Raw genomic sequence first — 23,263 nt, forward strand, 5'->3', positions numbered from 1 at the left:
TTTTGATTAAATATTTAAAGACTAGTGGTTTTTAAAAATAGAAAAAAAAAATTATTTAATTTTTATTAGTAACGTTTATTTATTATGCAATATTTTAGTGATCAATTTGTGGTGATTTTTAATTAATTATCTATAAATAATATATTAAAATTATTGTTATAAAAATAAAGTATTTTCTATTAAAGAACAAGAGGATAGCTTTGGTCAGTTGGGATAAAGTTTGTTACCCGAAAAATGGTGGTGATTTGGGGATCAAGAAAATCTCTCATTTTAACAAGGCCCTCGTGGCCAAAACTGCTTGGAAGCTAACTTGCCAGAATATTGAATGGGGTCACATCATGTGTGGAAAGTATCTAGGTCGAGACAACTTTCACAAGTTCCTTGACCTGGATGGGGTCCCCAAGGGCTCCAAAACATGGAACAGCATTCTTAAGTGCAGAATTGTTATCTTAGAGGGCCTGAAGTGGCATATTGGTAATGGGAGAAATATTCACTTCTAGGAGGATTGTTAGTTGGGGGATAAACCTCTGGTTTCCTTTCCCTCCCTCAAGAGAATACAAGGCTACACTATTGAGTTCTTTGGTCAATGGGTTTGCAACTATCTCTCTGCTAACACTTGGAGGGATATTTTGGCCTGTCGTACTAACCAACGCCACTTGTTGCATGTTTCCTAGGATATGTAGGACATGCTCGACAAGGTCAAATTGCCCATTTTTCCTCAGGTGAATAAATTTATTTGAAAATGGAACCCAAGTGGGGATTTTTCTATCAAAACTGCTTTTCGCAGTCTTCTTAGAGAAAATGACTCCCTTGCCTAGTGGAAACAAATTTGGAACCCCCGTCTCATCCCTAAAATCAACTCCTTTTAGTGGACTGTACTCAAGAAAAAACTCCTCACGCAAGATAACCTCTCCAAAAGAGATTTCTAGTTTCCCAATAGATGTGTCTTGTGTAAATCAAATGAGGAAAATATATTTCATCTGTTACTAGATTGTGCTTTTGCTAAAACCCTTTGGGGGATGGTTTGCTAAAAATTCAATCTTTGTTGGACTATGAATGAGAATTTGACCCACTTGGTGCAAGAATGGCAGGGCTCATCTTCCAATCCTCTGATCCATCATCTTTGGGGGCAAGTTCTACCACACCTTGGTTGGAGCATCTAGAAGGAGAGGAACAACAACATTTTCCAAAACAATGAAGCCTTTGCAGCAGTTGTTTTCATATCATTCTCCAAGATCCTCTTGGAGAACATCTCTACCAATGTTGTTAAATTTCCCACCAACCCCCCATCTATCTATGATTATGAAATTATCTTTCATTGGAATCTTCCTCACTCCTTTGTAGCCTTTGATGATTCTAAGCGCTTGTGCTACCTGAATACCAAATGGATACCACCCTCCCCTAGTTGCTTCAAGCTTAATTTTGATGGTGTTTCCAAACACTCTCTTGGACTGGCAACTGGTAATGGAATCTTAAGATCTCACACTAGGGAGTTAGTGGTTGCCTATGTTGGCAATTTGAATGGTTGTTCTAGTAATCAAGTTGAAGGCATGGCCTTGGCATTGGGCCTTCATATTGCCCTTTCTATTAGCATCTATTGGGAAAAATGGTGTCTCAACCTTGCATTTGCACGAGGTTACTATTTATAGTAAGTTTTCATTTGAGCACGAAATAGTGCGAAATTCTCCCCGAATCTTCGGGTTGGTTCGATAAGCATTCTGATAAAGTTATGTCGCAAGATCATAGCTAGTTTTGAAGATATTAAAGTTTTCGTTTTGGAGGGATGCAATGAAAGGTTTAAATTTAATTTTGAGGACTTTAGAGGCTCCAAAACGCCCTAAAAAGCGGGTGTAAATGATGTAGTTTTTGCGAGGTGATAAAGCACTTCACGAGCTTTCTGACACTTCAAACGATTCATCAATAGGACACACGGTTCACAAGTTATGGCCACTGGAAGTTTGTACTCCTGAAATAGGAAATATAAAATGTATCGGACACATAAATGAGATGTAAAAGGGAGGGACACATGTTGATGTGTGTTTTGACACATCATAAGGCATCTAGATTTGAGATAAGGTCAACTATACCTTATTGGGTGGTTTTAGCCCATGGTTTTGTAGTACTGTTTGACAGTTTCTTGTATTGTATCTCCTATATATGAGGTGCATGAAATAGAGGTTGTGTGTAAGAGTGTTATTGCTATTCAGTTACCTTTGAGTCTCTGATTAGTGGTACTCATGTGAAAAACTTGCTCTGCAAGTCTATTGTAATTTGTAATTTATTATTGAATAATATATTGAGCTGCTTTTAGAGTGTGGGGTTATTCTCCCGAAAGGGTTTTCCCCACATAAATCATTGTGTTGTTGTGTTGTGGTGTGCATGATATTTTGATTATTTATGTTAAGTTTCTATAACTTTTGTAACGATTTGTAAAATAAATTACATTACCCTCCTTCTCCACTACTTAACTTCCTTACAGTATTTGTGTCATTGATATTGAAGGGGACTCCAAACTTATCATTGATGTTGTCAAAGGGTTGGACAGAATTAATTGGTCGATAAATGTCATTATTAGAGATATTCTTAGGCTTATCTTAGGTTTTGACTCCTTTTCCTTAGGCCATGTTTTCAGGGAAGGTAATGGGATTGTTGATGCTCTTGCAATGCTTGGTCTTTAGGGCCAGGGTATGAAATGTTGAAGGAATTTGAATTCACTTCCCCTCAATGTCCAATCACTCTTCTAGGGAGATTATAGCAATCCAATCCCCCATGGATACTCACACCCAATTTTACCCACCCTCTTCTTTGGGCTTGCAGGCTTCATTGGAAGAAGGAATTTTCAAATTTGAAAAATCTTAGCCTTATGCTAAATTTCACCAATGGTCACACTACGTCGGCTGCCAATTGAGCCATTTGTAAGGTCCACCTCACCATCATTTGTTGGCATTGTTTCTATGTGCTTCTTTTAATGATGTTTATTACTTGAGATTCCACACATGTGAAACCTTTGGATAATTGTGAGCTCAGGGAACGGTTCAAGCTTGGTTGGACATGTGGGTGTTCGCTTAATGATTAATCCTTAAGCCCTGATTACAAGGCAATTTTTTTAATGTCCAATGTCACTTTGAAAGGTTGGATTTACCTTTTGCACGCTTCTCATTGTCTGGTGGGTATCTCTAATAATTATTTTACCGATGGCTTGCATGATTATCTTTTTTAAACACTTATGTTAAAAATAATCTCATTGTGAAAAGACATTATTTGTGGGTTATTATCTCTACGATTGAGTTTATGTCGAAGACTCGGGAAAAAGCCTTGGCTATTAATGTCATTGATTCCACCATGGGAGGGGACAGGGTTCGTTATGAATCAGATAAACCTGATGATTTCAAGAAGGATGTTGTGGTTTGGAATTACTGTGTTGAAGGTGGGGTGACTAAATTTTTAGAAAGCATACGAGGGCATGATGATCAACTCTCCATTCAATTTGTTGTATCCTAGAATAATAGCAGAGTTGTTATTAGGGGGATTTCCTTTGAAGTTTTTGAGGAGGTTATCGCCCAGGTGATGGGCCTCTCTATGGATGAAAGAAGATGGAAATGTATGAGTCATGTGGCTAACATTGAAGGTCTCGACAGATTTTTCAAGGGGAAGGAGGCGCCTGTTAAACTTTAAGGTGGTTTTTCTAGAGAAGAGCTCTAGAACCCGTGGAACATGGTATGTTTAATGATCATGAAGTATTTTACTCTTGAGGATTGCCATAAAATTTACTATTATTATCATATACCCTTATTGAACCACTTTAGAAACCATGATTTGTTATGTCTACCTTTCTATCTACTACACTCTTTGGAAAATTCTATCAAAGAGACCCTAGACCCAAAAAATGAGGATAAGCCACCTATCCCCCTCCATCAAGGGTTGATTTACAAGGTCTATCACTATCATTTGGCCTTATACCCCCCTCATAATATCATGCTAATTCAACCCCTTGCATACCTCTCATGCCCTGGTGGCTTTTGCGAGTGGAATGGCCCCTTCTAGAATCTTTCATCTTTATAATGAAGTCTTTGCTTCCTCCTCGATTCCCTCTTCCTCTCTAACTATTATAGAGCTCATCCCTCCCATGTTTCCCGCCCCGTCTGCTATGAAAGACCAAAAAATCCTCTTCCATAAGGGTAGGGCTAAATTTGTAGGTAAACACAAGAGAATTATCGTTGATAATTCCATCTCGAAGGACTTGGAGGATGTAGACAATGTTATCATAACTGAGGGTAGGAGAAGGTCCCAAAGGCTTGCCTCTAAGGGTGTTGATGAGAAAAAGGATAAGACCCAGTAAACTGTTGAAACTAAGGAGGAACCTAACGAGGGTGAGGGTGATGATATCCCAATGAACCTAGGGAGGGTGAGGTTAGCACTGAAAATTTTGACATTGGCGATATGGATGATTGTGGTCCCTCTTTGGGCCCCCGTGATTTGAATACAATCAATGTGCAACCTGCAGTGAATTTTGAGGGTGTGGTCGCAGAGAAGCTTACTTAGAAGGTGGACCTTGTTATTTGGATGGTCGTTGTGATAGACATCAGGGTTGTGAGTGATGAAGGGGTTGTTGTGGAAGATGCGGATAAAAGGAGGAAGAGTGACAATAAAAAGAAGAAGAAGAAAAAAGATTAGGGTATGCCCCTAGTGTTTGAGGATTATCATGAAATGTAGAAGAAAGAGGAAGTGGAGCCCACAAACCACCCTAGGGAGGATGAGCTGCAGGCCCTTAAATGTGAAGTTAGCGAGCTAAGGAACCGCCTTGACGATTCTAGTGTGAATAAGGAAATCCAAAAACTGAAGGACTGAATCAGAGAGTTGAATTGCAGGTGGGATGCCAGGGACAGGCATCTCGTTAGTATAAACAAATTTTACATTCATGTGATGCACAACTTGGCACTGACACTTTGCCTCCTCCATGATAGGACTCTCAAAGATGAAATAGACAAGCAAGATTGCAAGGAACTCTACAAGTTCCTTTCTAAGGATTGGCGCAAGCTCATACATATGACGGGTCTTACTAAATCGGCCGCTTAGGTTGTTAGTCTTTGGTTAGTTGTTGTTTTTGGTTCTCTGGAGTTGCAGAGTATGTCCCTGTTACGTTTTTATTCTCGCTAAACTCTTGTTGCTATTTTATTTTGTGATGCTTGAATATTGTTAATGTGTTGTTGATAGTCTTTGACTATGTTAAGGGTCTATACCCTAGTTAACGTTGTTTTACTAATAAAAAACATTTTGAGTAAAATTTTGTGCAATCTAAATACATTAGGTACGTAAAGGCTAATTAGTAACATTATTTCTATACATTGACTAGACTTCCAATGCTAAAAATAAATAATCATGATACTTTTTGCTAGAAGTAAATAATCATTGTACTTTTTACTAAGGTATATGTTCAATTTTTTAAGTGGTTAAATGAGGGTTATGTAAAGTTCCTAAACCGAAAATAAATTAAAAATATTTAATATTGCATATTTTGTAATGTTGGGCCCTCTTCAAAGGGGTTTCCCCACACAGGGGAATCTTGGGATCCCATTTTTGACATACTCCAGCACCTGTAAAATATATAATAGTTATGAAACAAAGCATTAGATATGGGGGTTACAAAGTGGAGATAAAATAGCATCTTGAATTATCTAATTTGGGCAATATGTGACAAAATTTATGAAGAGAAGTTACTCTTCTAAATTGAAGCTCTTTGGTTTAAATAGTTGACTAGTCAAACAAGGACTTCTATGCATGCCTTTATGACATGTAAGAGCATCTTTGAAAAAGGAATGGAAGCGAAAGGGTCTTTTATAGTCCAAAATGATATCAATCTATATATGGGTCGATAGATGTGTTAGAGCAATATGGGACTACCTCATACTCCTTGTGGGAGGTACCTAACTGCACTACAAACGAGGCATACATACCTTACCCCCTTGTGGGATTTGAACTTGTGACCTCTCTTTCAAGAGCACAATTTCTCCACCACTAGGCCAACTCAAGCTGTACACATGATCTTGTGACCTCTCTTTCAAGAATACAAGTTCTCCACCACTAGGCCAACTCAAGTTGTACACATGAACTTGTGACCTCTCTTTCAAGAGTACAAGTTCTCCACCACTAGGCCAACTCAGGTTGTACACATGAACTTGTGACCTCTCTTTAAATGATTCAAAACTCTTTACACATGAGAGTTGAGTTTTATTTTGGGATTTCTAAATGGTTTTGAGTATAGAAAAACTATATATATACAGGTCATGACATAGTGGTTTAGCATCAATTCAAATTGTATTGTGGGATTTTGCAAGATTTGAATTTAGGGCTAAGTATTGGAATTTTGTTAGTGTGTTCACACACGGGCTACATTGTTAGCAAAAGTTCTCAATCTCCTATATGCATGTTTTAAAGTAATATATTGAGGTTTCTTCTTGGTTGGCAATTTTTAACCCAATTTTTTTCACGGATATAGTATATTTTCTATTAAGGCAAAATTAGGTTTTGAAGGGACCCAAAACCCTTTACATAATAAGAGCTCTATGAAGTCTCAACTAGCAGTTGAGTCAATAAAGAACACAACAACAAAAAACCCCATAATAGAGATATACCACAAAATAACTAATGGGGCACAGATAAGAGAAAGCAAAAAGACAACACAAAATACAAAAAATCCAACAAAAGGCCAACACAGAAGTAGCTGAGAGCCAGCCTTAATCCAACTGTTTCATGGTTTCTTCCATCTCTTTCTCAATCTCAATCATAGTATCAGTAATCTTCTTGATCTTTTGAAAATCGGGAGGAGGTCTGACTGCCTTCCTCTTCAACGTACCTCTGGTCCTTTTGCTGGGTCCCGAAGAAGTGTCTTGTTCAGCATTAGCTTCCACATCCACGATATTCTTTGACTAAAATTGTTCTTCAAAGCTACTAATCATATTTTTAAATCTCTCCACTATGGAACCGAGCACCCCATAGCTAGTCTTAAAAACATTCTTGATGGATTTTTTTATTTTAGCATTTTTGTTTTCCAAAGCTTCAATCCTGGCTTCATAGCCTCTTTTGAAATTGTCAAAGGCCTCCATAGTGGTTTTGAGGGAATCAATGATAGAAGCAATCTCCTTCTCAGGCCTAGGGGAAACCTCATCCAACACTTGCCCTTTATCCATATGCTTAACCTTATCTTTAACAATTTCCAGGTTGCTTCTATCAGCTCTTTGTTTGAGTTGAATCTTTTATTTCATGGAAAAGCCATTTGAAGATTTTAAAAGTATCCATGGCCCCATCTCTAGCAAGAGAAAGAACATCAGTAATAGACTCCTTCTCAGAGAACAACAATTGTGAATTAGGTTCAAGAGAGGTCGGGAAGGGTTGTCTTTTCTTAAGATTTTGAGCAGGATGGGATTCACTAAAGGCAGAGGGGGAAGGGCTATTACCCTGGCTACACAAATTACCAGCCGAAGCACCAACATTAGTAGAGGGAGGGGTGCATGAGGTGCAAGGGTTTTTTATTTTAGGGCTTTTACCAACACGAGCTTTTCCTTATTTATAGTTGAAGAGGGAATATATTCATCATCTTCAAACAGTATTGAAATCATCCTCCAAAGACTGAGAGTCCTCCATCTCAGAATTGACCTCATGGATGGAGGCAGCCCAAAGTGGCATATCTTTCACATGATCGAAAATAAGAAGGATGAGGCCTTCATGTAGAATATGGTTTTTCACGGGATCCTTTATATGATCAGAAATGCTTGCATTTAGGGATTTTGCAAGAAAAAAGGGAAAATAAATTCTAACCTTATGCCGAAAATGGTAGGCAAAAGCACGTGTATACCTCCTATCAAGAGTCACATACTCCATGATCACCTTCAGAACAACTCTCCAGATGGACTTAATCTTCTAAAGATTGTAACTAGTTGTTCCATCTCTCACTAAATTTCTCTTCTCCATCTCCTTCTTAGGGAAGAGTTTAAATACCTCCTCAAAAAATTTCCTATCTTTGTAAAATTTAGCTCCTTCTGTAGAAAGACCAGTAGCCTCAACAATGAGGTTCTCATTAATAGCAATGTCTCTACCAAATAGTTTGACATAGCTCCTATTGTAATTTTTTATGAATTCCTTAGTCACCCTGGCTTTTACTCCATGCAACTTCTCAATGTAGATGGTAAAGCCGCCTTTCTCCAAGATCCTCCAAATAGTTTGATTGTTTCTTAGAATAGTGCAATTCATGGGCTCCACCCTCTCCAAATCTCCCCCTATTTTACTACACCTATACCCCACAAACAGTCTGCAAGTTATCTGATCACTGCAATACTTTGAGCAGGAATAGGAAATTTGTTTTGATCTCAAATTCACCCAAAAAACGTGCAAGACGAACGCACTAGAATAGCAATAAATTCAGAATTCCCAAAATATGTCCTTCGCACACCACACGTCGTTACTTCTAATAATAAATAATTTGAAAGGAAATTTATTAATCATTATAATATAGTTTCACGGCTGGTGTGGTTATCCTTCCATGTTAACCCCCTCGTGTTGTCATTCAATTTGTCCCCTTTTCTCCACCTTACCTTTTCATTGGCCTTAATACCTAGGTTGGCAAAATAGTCTGCCACCTTATTGTTTTCTCTATTAGTGTGAGATATATAACATTGTTCAAAGGATTGAATAATTGAAAGTGAAAGATTTATCCAATTTGATATGTTCCAAGAGGGACTTGAGACTTTTTTAAGGCATTGTATAACATTTTTCAAATCCCCTTCAATCCAAACCTTAGAACAATTCATTTGTTTAGCTATCAGGAGTGCCTGGTAGGCTCCAATGGTTTCGACAAAGTGGTTGGTTTGGGTACCCAAGGGGAGTTCCATAACTGAGATACAAACACCATTACTATCCCTTATCACTCCCTCACACCCAGCAGGACCCGGATTACCCTTCGCTACCCCATAAAAATTAATTTTGAACCATCCCATATGAGGACCAATCCAAACAGTCCCAACACGAGGTTTTCTTTTCAGCTGGAAAAATCTAGAGATATCCATTTGAATTTGCCACACCTTAGCCATCTTGTAATAATAATTCGAGTAACTTTGAGTCTCTTGTCTTAGATTAGCACCATTGAGACAATTAAAATTTTTCTTAATAGCCCTCTGAATTTTTTGAAAGACAATCTCAGCAGATGAGGTCGTATCTCTGAAGATTCTATTGTTCTCTCTTTCCATATACCCCAAACAAGATGCGGAAGAGAGTAGGACCATAATATTTTGATAACTTGATTGTTACTAGCAGACCACCATTGGTTGAAAAGATCCGGCATAGAAGAAGGTAAGACCCAATTGAGATCCTAAAATTGTAGCATTCTTCCCCAGATTTCTTGAGCAAAGGGGCACGAAATGAAGAGGTGAGGAACAAATTCTGCTTAAACCATACAAAGAATACAAATGTTTGGCAATTGAAATCCTATTTTACATAAATTATCTATGGTCAATATTTTGTTTTGGAGGAGAATCCAAAAAAAAAATATTGACCTTTGGAATAAGATTTTTGATCCAATCTTTAGCCCAAACAGAGCTATAAGGATTTTAATCCTGAAACATCATAGAAAAAGTAGAAGAAATTGAATACTTACCAGAAGGGTCAGCCTTCCACAACATTATGTCCTCCAATTGAACCACAAAGATCGAATTAAGCAGAATTTGTAAAGGGAGAAGCTCCGGACTAACCTGAAGCAAATTGACCCAGCTACCATCCCTCCAATAGTCTTCAACCAAATGACCAAATCTTCTAATGCATTCATCCTTAAAGGGATTGAATGAGGAATTAAGGATCAGATGCTCTTTGCCAATCCAATTATCCTCCTAGAACATAATGCTCGACCCATTACCCAATTTCCAACCAACACCTTTTGCATCGAAATTTGTAGCTTTAAGAATATTGTTCCAAAGATAGGATCCTCGAGGTAAACATTCAGAAGTTATGAATTCTTTAAACGAGATGATTTGGATTAAGTATTTATTGTGTAATATTGAGTTCCATTCCATTCTCTTAGAGTAAATTCCCCACACCTGCTTCGCCAACAACACCTCATTAAAAGATCTTATATCCCTGAAACCAAGCCCTCCTAGCTTCTTATGCTTACACACCTCATTCCAAGCAATCAACAGAATTATCTTATTTTCCTGAACTCCAGACCACAAGAATCTCTTCTTAATACTATCAATGGTGTCTGCAAATTTAGCAGGAATTCTAAAAAGGCTCAAGACATAAACTGGAAGGTTCTGCAAGGTAGCCTTCAAAAATTGAATTTTTCCAATCAGACTGAGAATGCCACCTTTCCACCCAGCAAGTTTTTTATTGAATCTCTCCACCAGGGAAACCCAGAAAGAGTCTGGTAGTGAGGATCCTAAAGGGAGCCCCAAATAAGTGGAAGGGAAATCACCAATAGAGCAACCCAATAAATTTGCACTTTTTATTTTGTCTTTCAATAGGAGTGTTGAGAAAAAAGAGAGAACTTTTACCTCTATTAATAAACTATCCTAAAGCATCTTCATAGGTAACAAGGATTTTTTTGAAAGTTCTAGCCTCTCCAATAGCTGAAGCTCCCATAGGAATGGTATCATCAACAAATTGTTGATGAGAGAAAACAATAGAGTCAAAGGAAGGGCGGGGGCCCTTTAGGCTTCCCTCTCTAACCATCTCCTGAAGATATCTTCCAAGACTTTCCGCCATAATAGTGAAAAGGACAAGGGAGACGAGATCCCCCTGTCTAATGCCCCTAGAGGACCGGAAGAAATGAGAAGGCGACCCATTGACTAAAATAGAAGTGTTGGTTGTAGAAATAAGCTGCAATATAAGCTCCCTTACCTTCTTTCCAAAACCAAACTTCTCCAAAATATTAAGAAGAAAATCCCAATCAGTCCTATAATAGGCTTTTGACAAATCCAGCTTAAGAAGAAATCCCTGTCTCTTAGACTCAACAGGAGAATGAATATTTGCATGCACTATAACTATCGAATCAAGGATTTGTCTCCCCGGGATAAATCCAGTCTACTGAGAAGAAATGAGAAGAGGAAGCACAATCAACAATCTAGATGTGAGCACTTTGGATATGATTTTGTAAAAAGAGTTACAATGACTAATGGGCCGAAAAGCATCAAAAGAATCAGCTCCAGGCTTTTTGGGGATAAGAACAAGGAAAGTCGAGTTAATTTCTTTAAGAATCCTTCTAGATCCAAAAAAATCATTCACTGCATTACAAATATCTTCGGCAATAATCTCCCAGAAGTTGTGAAAAAAGAACATAGGAAAACCATCAGGGCCAAGAGCCTTATTACCTTCAAAGGAAAAAACAACCTTTTTAATCTCTTAACTAGAAGGGATAGTCAATAGCATTTTGTTGTGCTCATTATTAAGAATTTTTGGAATGGCATTCATGAGACATTGTTGAGCCTCAGGTCTTAGTCTCGTGTCAGTAGATAAAAGTCCACTAAAATAGCGGACCGCCTCACTACTCATATTGGCCTCAAAATCAAGCATAGTGCCATCCCTGAGAATATGGTTGATCATATTTGAAGCCCTGTGTTTCATGGTTGAGAGGTGGAAGAATTTAGTATTCTCGTCACTAGCAACTAGCCAAGTAGCTCTTGAACTCTGCTTCTAGAAGTCCTCTTCCTTCAAAATAATATCATGTAATTTTGACAGGATCTCATTTTCTCTTGCTAAGTAGTCATCCTTATAACCTTCCGCTTGAATTTTGTCTTGAATTTCTTTCAAATCCAACTGGAAAGCAGCCTTGTTTGCAAAAGTATGCCCAAAGGACTCCTTATTCCACTTACTAATATTCTTCTTGACCTCCCCAAGTTTCTTTGCCACTCTAAACATGGCAGAGCTATTAATGCTAATATTCCACCACTCCTTGATATTATCACAAAGAGAGGGATGTGAAAGACACATTTTTTCAAACCTAAAGGGAAAGTTCCTTTTCCGAGACACAAAATTAGCAACAAAACTTATAGGGTAATGATCAAAACCAATTCCAGATAGAGTTGAGAGAGAGCACAAGTAATTACAGACACAATCATTAAAAACAAGGGCCCAATCAAGTCTAACCTGAATAAGGTCATTACCAACTCTTCTATTGGTTCTGGTGAAGGAGGCACCTTTAAGATCCATATCAATCAACCCTTGGTTATTTACAAACTCCATTAGATCCAACTTACTATCCATCTGCACTTGAGATCCTCCAAATTTCTCAAAATCACTGATCAGAGTATTGAAATCACCTATGACCAACCAAGCCTCATTTGGAAATTTGGCTCTGAAATCAGCTAGGGACTTCCAAAATTTTATTCTCGCAGACTTACTGTTTAGGGCGTAAATATTAGAGAGAACCCAACTGAAATTGTCTCTATCATGATGAAATTTAGTGGCCACATGATTAGAATCGTCCTAGGCCTTCAAACCAATTATAAAATTTAGATTCCAAAAAGAAGCAATTCCTCCTGAAGCACCAATGGAGCTATTACCATGAACCCAACAATTAGTAAAGAACTTCAATTTCTCAACTCGTTCCTTAGGCATTTTAGATTCTTGGACTCAAATAATATCTGGCTTGTGATCTCTAACAAAGTTATGCAAACTTTTTTGTTTATGAGGGCTATTTAGTCCCTACAAATTCCATGACATAATCTTCATTTCTTATAAGGGGTTAAATTCTTACAAATCTCAGGGATAGTTCATTGTATCCCATCAGCAATATCTTGGTTGTTGTCCTGCTCTCTATACCATCTTGAGGATTTCCTCCCAACACTTCCTCTTGTCCACACATCACCTTACCTCTATTCCTTGTAGAAATCCCAAGTGCATTATTCTTCTTAGAACTCCTCTTCTTGGTAACTATAGTATACCCACTGTCATCCTCAAAATCTATTTTTTCTATACTCAAGGTTTCCTTACCCGAATCATAGTTTTTCTCTATTGTCTTGCCATTTATACCCTTTTCCAGATTTAAGCTTTGGCTATTCATTTTTGAATTGGGTTGGGATCCATTTCCCATACCATCCATCTCAACATTCAGGAATGTATATTTAACACAACTGACTGAATCATTTGAGATATCCTCATATTGGCTTTTGACGACTTTCTCCAGATTCGTAATGGGAGATTCAGAGATTTCCTCAATATAGGTCCCATCTTTACTGCAACTTTTACCATCAAGGCTACTCACTTCCTTTTGATCTAATGCTCCAATTTTCTCTTCACTTTTCTTCTCTAGTCGAGCTTTAGAGATTTCCTCAATATAGGTCTCATGTTTACTACCCTTTTTACCATCAGGGCTACTTACTTCCTTCTAATCTGATGCTCCAGTTTTCTCTCCATCTTTCTTCTCCATACTCCCATCAGGATCAGTTTCTTCTTGCTCATCTTCTCAATCTGACTTCTTCAGAGTACCATCACATTCAAAGGATGTGTTGTGATCTTCCCTCAGTCCATTGCTCGCATAACTAACAGTAGATTTATCTCCTTTTGGAGGAACCCTTTTAGCCTTCCAAGCCTTCTTTTTCATTCCATTAGATTTCTTAACATTGATCGGGCAGTTTTTTGCCCAATGGCCCAACTTTTTGAATTTAAAACAAACAAAAGGAAGGGTTTCAAACTCAATCGGTTGAACCCATTTCCCTAACTTTGAGAGAATCTCAATCAAAGAAGGGAGATTAGTGGATTGAACAATACTTACATAGATCCTAGCAAAAACCAACCTCTTCCTAGCAGAAGTCATTTGATCTATCAATAATAGCTCCCCAAAAGAACTAGTAATACCTCTGAAGACATCTTCATTCCAAGACTCCATTGGGAGCCCAGATAGCCTCACCCAGACAGGAACCACTTCAAAAAGGTTACCAGAACTAGTACCATTTGGTGTCTATTTTTTCAGAGCCAACAATGACTTGCCAATAACCTAGAGCCCTCTACAACAAATAGCAACAATATCCTCTTCACACGAAAAGGAAAATGAGAAAAAACCTTTAGGCATTGCAGCAACCTCCACTTACCCTTCCAAACACCATTTTCTCCTTACAAATTCTCTGACCAATTCAATATTAGGCCTAGGACCCATAAACTTGCCAACCAGAGACAAAGCCATTAGGGAAATATTATGATCTACAATCGAGTCTAGAATTGTGAAGCAGTCATCGGTTAGGAGGGACCTCAAAGAGAACAATCTAGATCGGTCAACAAGAGTAAACACAACGGAAACACAAAGACATGATGGAGGCAATGCAGAACAGATTGAATTATATCATGAAAATTGATTACAACCAATCGGTAATAGTTGGGTTATAGAAACCAGCTCACAGGCCTGCTAAACATGCTTAAAATACAGAACAGGTCACAACTGAGACCTCAAATCTTAAGATATATCTTCTATGCTCAATCTAACTTCTTGATTTTATTCTAATTCTCTATTACAATGATTTATATGATCCAAGGGAATTTGGTCAGCCTAAAAAGGGATCAAAACCCAAAGAACAAGACCTAACGTGCAAAACCAATAAGGTCGGCCTCCACCAAGAGATTCCTCTGAAAAACCCAAAGGATGAAGAGTAGATCATGGGAAAAGGTCAGCCACATGCCAAGGAACATCGGAATCAACGCTCAAGGCTTCGCAAGCTAAGAAATGGGTCTGGTAGATCACAATTACAAATAGGTCCAGGCAACCAATAACATGAAACTATCAACCGGTAACAGGAAACTGTCTTGGAAACCGATAGCAATAACTTGTCGGAAAATGATCCAAATGCTCCACAGTTTGGGAATAAAGAATATGATCAAGTCTTCAAGCCAAAATCCAACTCCACGGGATCCGGTGAACCAAATCCGGGACACAAAGAAAGAAATGTTGAAACTACAAACAGAAAGGAAATATTTTTGGTTGATGCAAATTGCTATGAACCGAGTATGCTCCTGCATCAGATATCTGGGGTTGTTGAAAAAAGTGAGTCTCTCACTTTGCTGGGTCAGAGGAAAACCAAGGCAGTCTACCTCTGTCTAATAAATCCAAGATGAATCTTCAAATGGTCTGTCCTTCCACTTCACAAGATACTCCTTATACTGACTGCTCTAGGCACTGTGCCCAATCCTACTATCCAAAATATCTTCAATCTGATCTGGTTCCTTCCGGGGCAATTGTTTCTCCAAGTTTGTAATATTGTCCTCACTGAATTCTGGTTCATGATACTCATGAAGATCTGCAATGTTAAATATAGGTGAAATACTCAGACTATCCGGTAACTCCACTTCATATGCATACCCAGAACTGAACTTTCTCAAAATCATGCAAGGTCCAAACTTTTTCATCTGCAATTTGTTATAAGTTCCAACTTGGAATCTTTCTTTTCTCAAATATACCATCACTTCATTGCCAACTTCAAATTCCTTATGTCTCCTCTTCAAATATGCCTTCTCCTTATACTTGTTGTTCATGTCCTCCAAATGTTACTTAACTTAAATATGTAAGTCCTTCATGTGGTCTGCAAATTCTTCTGCTTATGAACTTCTCTGGTCTTCACTGCTAATATCTCTTAATTCTGATATACCTGTAGGATGCACTCCAGTAACAATCTCAAAAGGTGTTCTTTCGATACTCCTGTTTACTGAATTATTGTAGGCAAACTCTTCTTGTGCAAGGATCAAATCCCAACTTCCGGTTTTGTCTCCAACCAAACATCTCAACAAATTTCCCAAGCTCCGGTTAACTACTTATGTCTATCCATCAATCTATGGATGAAAAATAGAATTGAACTTCAAATCTGTTTTCATCTTCTTCCAAAGTGCTCTCCAAAAATAGTAAACAAACTTAGTGTCTCTATCTGAAACTATGCTCTTAGGTAACCCATGCAATCTCACTACTTCCTTGAAAAATAAGTCTTCTATATGTAATGCATCCGATGTCTTCTTACAAGGTATGAAATGAGCCATCTTTAAGAATCTATCCACTATCACAAATATAGAATCATTCCCTCTTTGTGTTTTAAGCAATCCAAGTATGAAATCCATGCGTATATCCTCCCAAGATCTTATCGGTATTGTCAAAGGTTTATACAATCCCACATTCTAACTAGCACCCTTTCCAACTTGACAAACTCTACAACTTTGCACATATTTCCTAACATCCTTATGAATATGGGGCCAAAAGTAATGCTCACTCACCAATGCTACTATTTTATCAATACTAAAATGTTCGGCTAATCCTCCACTTTGTTTCTCCTTTATCAGATTCTCACTCATAGAACTCTTAGGTATGCACAATTGAACTCCTCTTAATAACATCCCATCATGAATGAAGTAATCCAACCACTTGCTTATATCTACCATAATCAGTTCTCTACATGCTCTCCAAGGTTCTGCAAAATCTGGGTCATCATCATACACGGTCTTCAATTCTTCAAATCCTAATACTGTCATTCTCAACGCTATCAACATATTCTTTATCCTATTGAAGGCATCAACAACTTTGTTAGATTTCCCACTTCTATGCTTCAACACAAAGGTGTGACTCTACAAAAATTCTACCCGTCTCATATGTCTCTAATTTAACTTACTTTGACTGTTCAAATACTACAAGGCTTGATGATCCATATACAACACAAACTCCTTAGGCAATAGGTAATGTCTCCACTTCTTTAAGGCTTGAACTATGGCATAAAACTCTTGATCATACACTAAATATTTCCTCCAAGCATCATTCAATTTCTCACTGAAATAAGCTACTGCTCTCCCTTCCTGACTCAATATTGCTCCTATTGTTGTTCCACTTGCATCACAATCCACGTGAAATACTTTATTGAAATCCAGTAAAGCTAACATAGGCCGCTCAGTCACTTTCTACTTCAATAGTTCAAAAATTTTGTTTGCTCTGGTGGTCCACTTGAATTCCTTCTGATCTCCCCTCATGGTTTCAGTCATAGGGTTACAAACTGAACTGAAATTTCTGATGAACTTCCAGTAGAAACTAGCCAATCCATGAAATGATCTTACCTCTCCAATGCATTCTGGTGTAGGCCACTCAACAATTGCTTTTACTTTCTCAGGGTCCATCTTCAAACCATCCTCAGATATCACAAATCCCATATAGACTAACTCATCCTTCATGAAAGTACACTTTTTAATATTTATCAACAACTTTTCTTCTCTCAGCCTTTGCAAAACTTGTCTCAAATGCAACAAATGCTCCTCTTTTGTCTTATTGAAAAATCAAAATGTCATCCAAATATACAATAACAAAATTACCCAAGAATTTCTTCAATACCTCATTCATGAGCCTCATGAAAGTACTCGGTGCATTAATTAACCCAAAAGGCATCACCAACCATTGATGCAGTCCTTCATTTGTCTTGAATGTTGTCTTCCACTCATATCCTTCTCTGATGATGATCTGATGATATCCACTCTTCAAATCTATCTTTGTAAAGTATTTGGCTCCGCTCAAACAGTCCATTATGTCATCCATCCTAGGCAAAGGAAACCGATATTTCACTATGATCTTGTTTATTGCTCTGGACTCGATGCACGTTCTCCATTCTCCATTCTTCTTAGGTGCTAATATTGTTGGAACTGCACAAGGGCTCAGACTTTCTTTGATCAAACCTTTCTTCAACATCTCCTGCACTTGTCTATTCAGTTCTTCATTCTCTGTTGGTGTCATCCGGTGTGCATCTTTCTTAGGCAAACTAGCTTTGGGAACCAGGTCCATGCAATGACTGATACTTCTCATAGCTGGAAATCCATCAGGTACATTATCTGAAATGATGTCTTCATATTCTATCAGCAAATCTTCTGTCAACAAATCTTTTATCTCTTCTGGTTGTTCCTCGTCATGCTCTGGATTCTCAGTCTTCCTAGGAATTAAGGCAAAACACACATTCTCATGTCTCAATCCATCCAGGAATTTCCTTCCATCTACCAAATAGATTCTAGCATTCGTTCAGACTTCACTCTTCAAAGGTTTCTCCAAGGGCAACAAGGTTTGCTTCATCCCATTGGCCACAATAGTGTATGTATTCTTCCTCCCATCATGTATTGCCTATCTATCAAACTGCCAAGATCTACCCAAGAAAAGATGACAAATATGCATAGGCATAATATCACACAAGACTTCATCATGATAATTCCAAATTTTCAATTTCACCAAACATTGTTCGCTTACTACCAACTTATGTTCATCTTGAATCCATGCTATCTGATAAGGTTTAGGGTGTTTCAATCTTTCCAAATTCAACTTGTGTGTAGGAAAAGCGGGTCAATGAAACTCAAAAGGTGAAAATGTGATCTCAAAGAGGCTTGTTCACACACCCACAGGACTTCTTGGTGCAATTTATGGAGTCATGAGGAATGACTCAACTTCCCAAGGTTGATTTCATGGTTCTCTATCTCACAAGGTCCCTCAAGCCAATGCCTTTGCTCTCAGATCACTGAGAAAAGTGGCTTAGGGATGACAAATGCAAGAACGAAGGATGCTTATGATTGATTTAATTATGAAAATGCATCCTATCTATGCATGATTCTACAAATGCAATAAACTAGATTATAAGATGACAAGATTAGTAGCAATACTATCCTAACATGATATACTAGTTTATGAGTTAAGCTAATGATAAAGGAAATAGTCTAAAATGCTTGTTAGATTAATTCCTATTACAAAGAGAAGCTAGATGTGTTAATAAAATTGAGCATAAATGAGATACTAAAAGCTTACATGGATCCTTAAAATGGAGGAATGAGAGCTCTATTTATAGTGAAAATAGGGCAATGGATGGTCGGGATTGAAAGAGTTAATCAAGGGTCAAGTTTGAAAGTCGTCAATCCATATTTTCAATTTTCACCAATGAAATGGTGACAATTGTCAACATAAGGTTGGTTGAAAGGAGAGGTAAGAAGCGTTAAATGCTTGAGAAAACGTCATGGTTACCCTAGGAGGTAAGGGTTAAGGTTAGGTTAGGGTTATCCATTGGATAAAGCTTTTACCCAAGGGGTAAACTCTTGTGCAAAGGTTAAAGGAATAACCATGGTCAAAGAAATAAATGCTTGATGAAACCCTCGGGTTAGATGGAGGTTAAGTTAGTCAAAAAGTCTCTAACCATGCCACTAAGGGTTAGTTAACCATTAATGTTCTGAAGACTTTGGGGACAAATTTGTAAGAGTCCTTCCCAATTTGGGGTTATTCAACAAGTTAGCTTAATGAATAGATAAAGGCATTAATGCCTTTTGAAGACTTTACTCCAAATTTGAGAAGTGACCTTCTCAAATTTAGGGAAAAGGGATACTGGATGGGTTTAGGGTTAATTGATTAGGATTAGATGGATTCTAGAAGAAATTAGGAATAGGGTTTTAGGATGCAAGTGGGAGATGTAGGAAAATGCAAGTGGGTGAGGGAAAATAGAATTAATTAAATTAAATTACTTTATTTCAATTTGGTTGCAATTTGGGAAATTGAATAAATTAGATTTATTCAATTTGGGGTAAACTATTAATTAAATATAAATTTAATTAAAAAGTTAGAAGAAGGGATTTAATTAAATAAAATGATTTTTTCAATTAAATGACATAAAGGGCTTAAGTGAATTTAACTAAATAAATTGAATAATTTACTTAATTAAATAGAAGAATGTGGGTGATTTAGTTAAATTAGTTTTAACTAAATAGAGGAATCAATATAAAATATTCATTTAGGAATATGGTCGTTTTTATATGTCTACATTTTGCCCCTCTTTGAAGTGACGTGTGTGCACATGTTGATTCAAAGAAAATGATGTGTCATCATGATTTAGTTATGATCAGTTTTTATGTCAAGATGTTTATGTCGTGCCCCAGATTTGATAAATGATGTTGATAATGCCCCCTCGGGAGATGAATCAAAATGTTGAAAATTTCATTTGTCGTGAAAATTTTGATTGTATTTTAAATTTTTGTCTATGTTGAATGTGATAATATTGAGTCATCTCCTGATAATGATGTTGGGTAGGATTGTATGAGACACCACGAGCAATTTTTGCGTTCCTCTACGTAATCCTAATTTTGATTTACCCTATAAAAGGGAAAAAGTGATTTCTTTTTGTCTCATTTGTGCTTGTTGACTTGAGAGAAAGTGACACTTGGAGAGAAGTCAACATGCCAATTCCGTATGCTACTCATCGATTTGAGCACGTGCAGAGGTATCGGAGGCCCGTCACGTATGGACCACTAGTAATTCAACCCTTTTTACTCCCTTTTGATTTTTATTTTGTCATTTTTAGTCATTTTTTCAATTTGTCACATGGATCTGTCGGGTTAGCGCGTCAGGGTGAAAACATAGCGCATACGATAGGTTTCATAGTGCATAGGGTTCAATGAAATAGGGTAGTGTCTGAAAAGTGTAGGGTAGCGCATCGGTAGGTTAGGGTAGCGCTTAGGATTAGGTTGGCACACCAGGATCACAGGGTAGCATAGAGGGTAAAACGGGTAGCGCATAGGAGATACCTAGCGCATAGGGTTTCTAGGAGGTCGCATGGGTAGGTCTAGATAGCGCATAGGGTTAGATACGTAGCGCATAGGGTTAGATACATAGCGCAAAAGCAGGATAGAATAGCGCATAGGGTAGTTTAACACTTAGGATAAGTTAGGTGGCGCTTTGGAAGAAAAGGGTAGCACATAGGTTTTTGCTAGCGCATAGGGTAAATTGGGTAGCGCTTAGTGAAGACAGGGTAGCGCATGGTGAGCAGTTTAGCACGTAGACAAGATTGTTTAGCGCATAGGGAAAAATTTGGGTATAGTGTGATTTGTGAATGAAGAAAATTGATAGGTTGATACTAGTTCCACCAGGATAGGTGCAAATTGTCGATCTACATGTCTGTTGTCATTGTTTTGATGAGTTGTACAATATGAGTTCTGATATAACTTGATTTGATTTGTGATTTTTTAAGTTGATATAGATTTGATGTGGATTTGATATGATGTGGTTTTTTATATGAATTGTGGAGCTTGAGTTGTTTTACAAGTTGCATTGATTGTGGAACTTGAGTTGTTTTACAAGTTGATATGGATGTGAAACTTGAGTCGTGTTACAAGTTGATATGAAACTTGAGTTGTGTTACAAGTTGATATGATTGTGAAACTTGAATTGTGTTACAAGTTGATATGATTTAATAGATTGATATGATGTGGAACTTGATTTAGATTTTCAAAGTTTCAAGTTTTGATATGAATTTGATTTTGGTATCTATGTTTTGATGAGGAAACTGATATTGGACTTGTTTCGCTTTTTGACAGGAGCCTCTTGGAGTGGTTCAGTCACGTGAGCGATTTTTGAGACCGTGGTCATTGATACCATGATTGACACAAGTTGATAGAGATATTATTGAGAGGTGTGGCTTGTCCTCATTGTTAAATATGCCTCGATTTATCGTGAACTGGGGTTTATTGACAGCATTGGTGGAGAGGTGGCACAGTGATATGAACACCTTCCATTTGGTGACAGGCAAGATTACAGTGATGCCTGAGAATTGTTACCGGATTCTACAAATTCTTGTGGTAGGTGCATTGCTACTCTATGAGTAGACTGAGGAGGGTGGGACTGAGGCACTTCTCTAGATCTTGCAGGATGATACTGTTTGCGGGTATGAGATCCCCTAGCAGAAGTTCTTAGATTTGGATTACGCTCCTCTACCATCAATTTTGGTAGGTTTCATAGGTGGGTTCTTATGTCCCGATCGTAGGTCGAAGGGACTAGCAGTGGGGTGGGGATTGGTTCTGGAGGATATGGTGATGCAGGGTCATCGATTTGCATGGGGGTTGGCTATGATGGCCCACTTATATAGGGATTTACATCAGGTGGTATACTTAGGTTATGGCAGTTTATCAGCTAGAGTGACACTACTACAGGTATGGGCGTGGGAGCATATTCTCGCAACTAGGCCATTAGCGGACAAAGATAGGCCTATTGGGTGTGCGTATACATACGGATACCGAGGGATAGTTGTCCAACGTAAGCTGGGCAAACTAGAGCACTGGAGGAGAGTTTTAGATGATATTGATACGGTCGTCTGGTGATCATATACAGGTTGCGAGGTATGGGTAGAGGATGGGATGGAGATGCCCTATGTTTATATGACCAGATATTTGATAGGGTAGATGCCCTTTGTTATTGAGAGGTTTCTAAATAGCCGGGTGTTGCGGCAGTATAGTCGACAATAGGGGATTCCATAGGGAGCATGTTTTTATGCTCAACGGAGACAGGATATTCCAGATTGGGGACCTACGATTGATAGCGTGGCAGCAGTGGAGGAGTTCTTTCATTTAGCCGACTAGATTTGGGATTATGCCTCTGAGATAGTGGATGCAGGGATGACTGATGAGTTTGCAGCACTCTTTGTAGCACGTGCAGTGGCCAGGATATCGGATCTAGCTGAGATGATTCTGGCTTTTGATGACGATGAGGAGGTAGATGAGGGAGGTGGTGATGGAGGAGGAGGTGATGACGGAGATGGTGCAGGAGGTGGTCGAGGTCAGTGAGGAGATATAGAGAGATTGGATCAGGGGAGGAGAGAAGATAGGGGTGCAGATGGTGGTGATAGGGGAATACGAGCGGAGAGAGTTGTGCAGCGGGTTGTGATGGATAGAGGGAGATGAGGTTTGGCTATCAGAGCTGGGGGTGAGGAGAGGGTTGGGGAGGTGATAGCGGCAGTGGGAGGGTATGATGACTTCAGATGATCGGCCAAGAGGAGGTCAGATGTTTTACCTCCACCTACACTAAGGACAAGTAGAGGGACAAGGGGCACCCCTTCACAGGTACCCTTGCAGATGCGGATTCCAACACATGTGGAGGATGCTCAGATTAGATCGCTGCAGTTGTCAATGCAGCAGTTACAGACACAGTTGTTGGCGCATCGGCGTAAAATTATTCAGCTGACCACAGAGCGTGATACTGTGATAGAGCGGCGGGGTCGAGCAGAGGAGCTTGCAGCGAGTTTGCAGAGAGCGGCAGTAGGCGGCTCGATGAGAGGCACCTTGAGAGAGCTGGCTTTGAGAGCCAAGGAGGCGGAGTATTACCGGCACCATTATGAGGATGCGGTGCCTAGGGAGCGTCGAGTGCAGAGTTTCACTGCTTCGAGATCTAGTCGATCTCGAGATACTGGGTTGAGGATAGAGAGCAGAGGCGTGATAGGGCCTCCTCGACAGGATCCACCTGGAGATCCAGGTGCTGGGACATCTG

Source organism: Cryptomeria japonica, chromosome 6 (assembly GCF_030272615.1).
Source record: "Cryptomeria japonica chromosome 6, Sugi_1.0, whole genome shotgun sequence".
NCBI classification, from domain to species: Eukaryota; Viridiplantae; Streptophyta; class Pinopsida; order Cupressales; family Cupressaceae; genus Cryptomeria; species Cryptomeria japonica.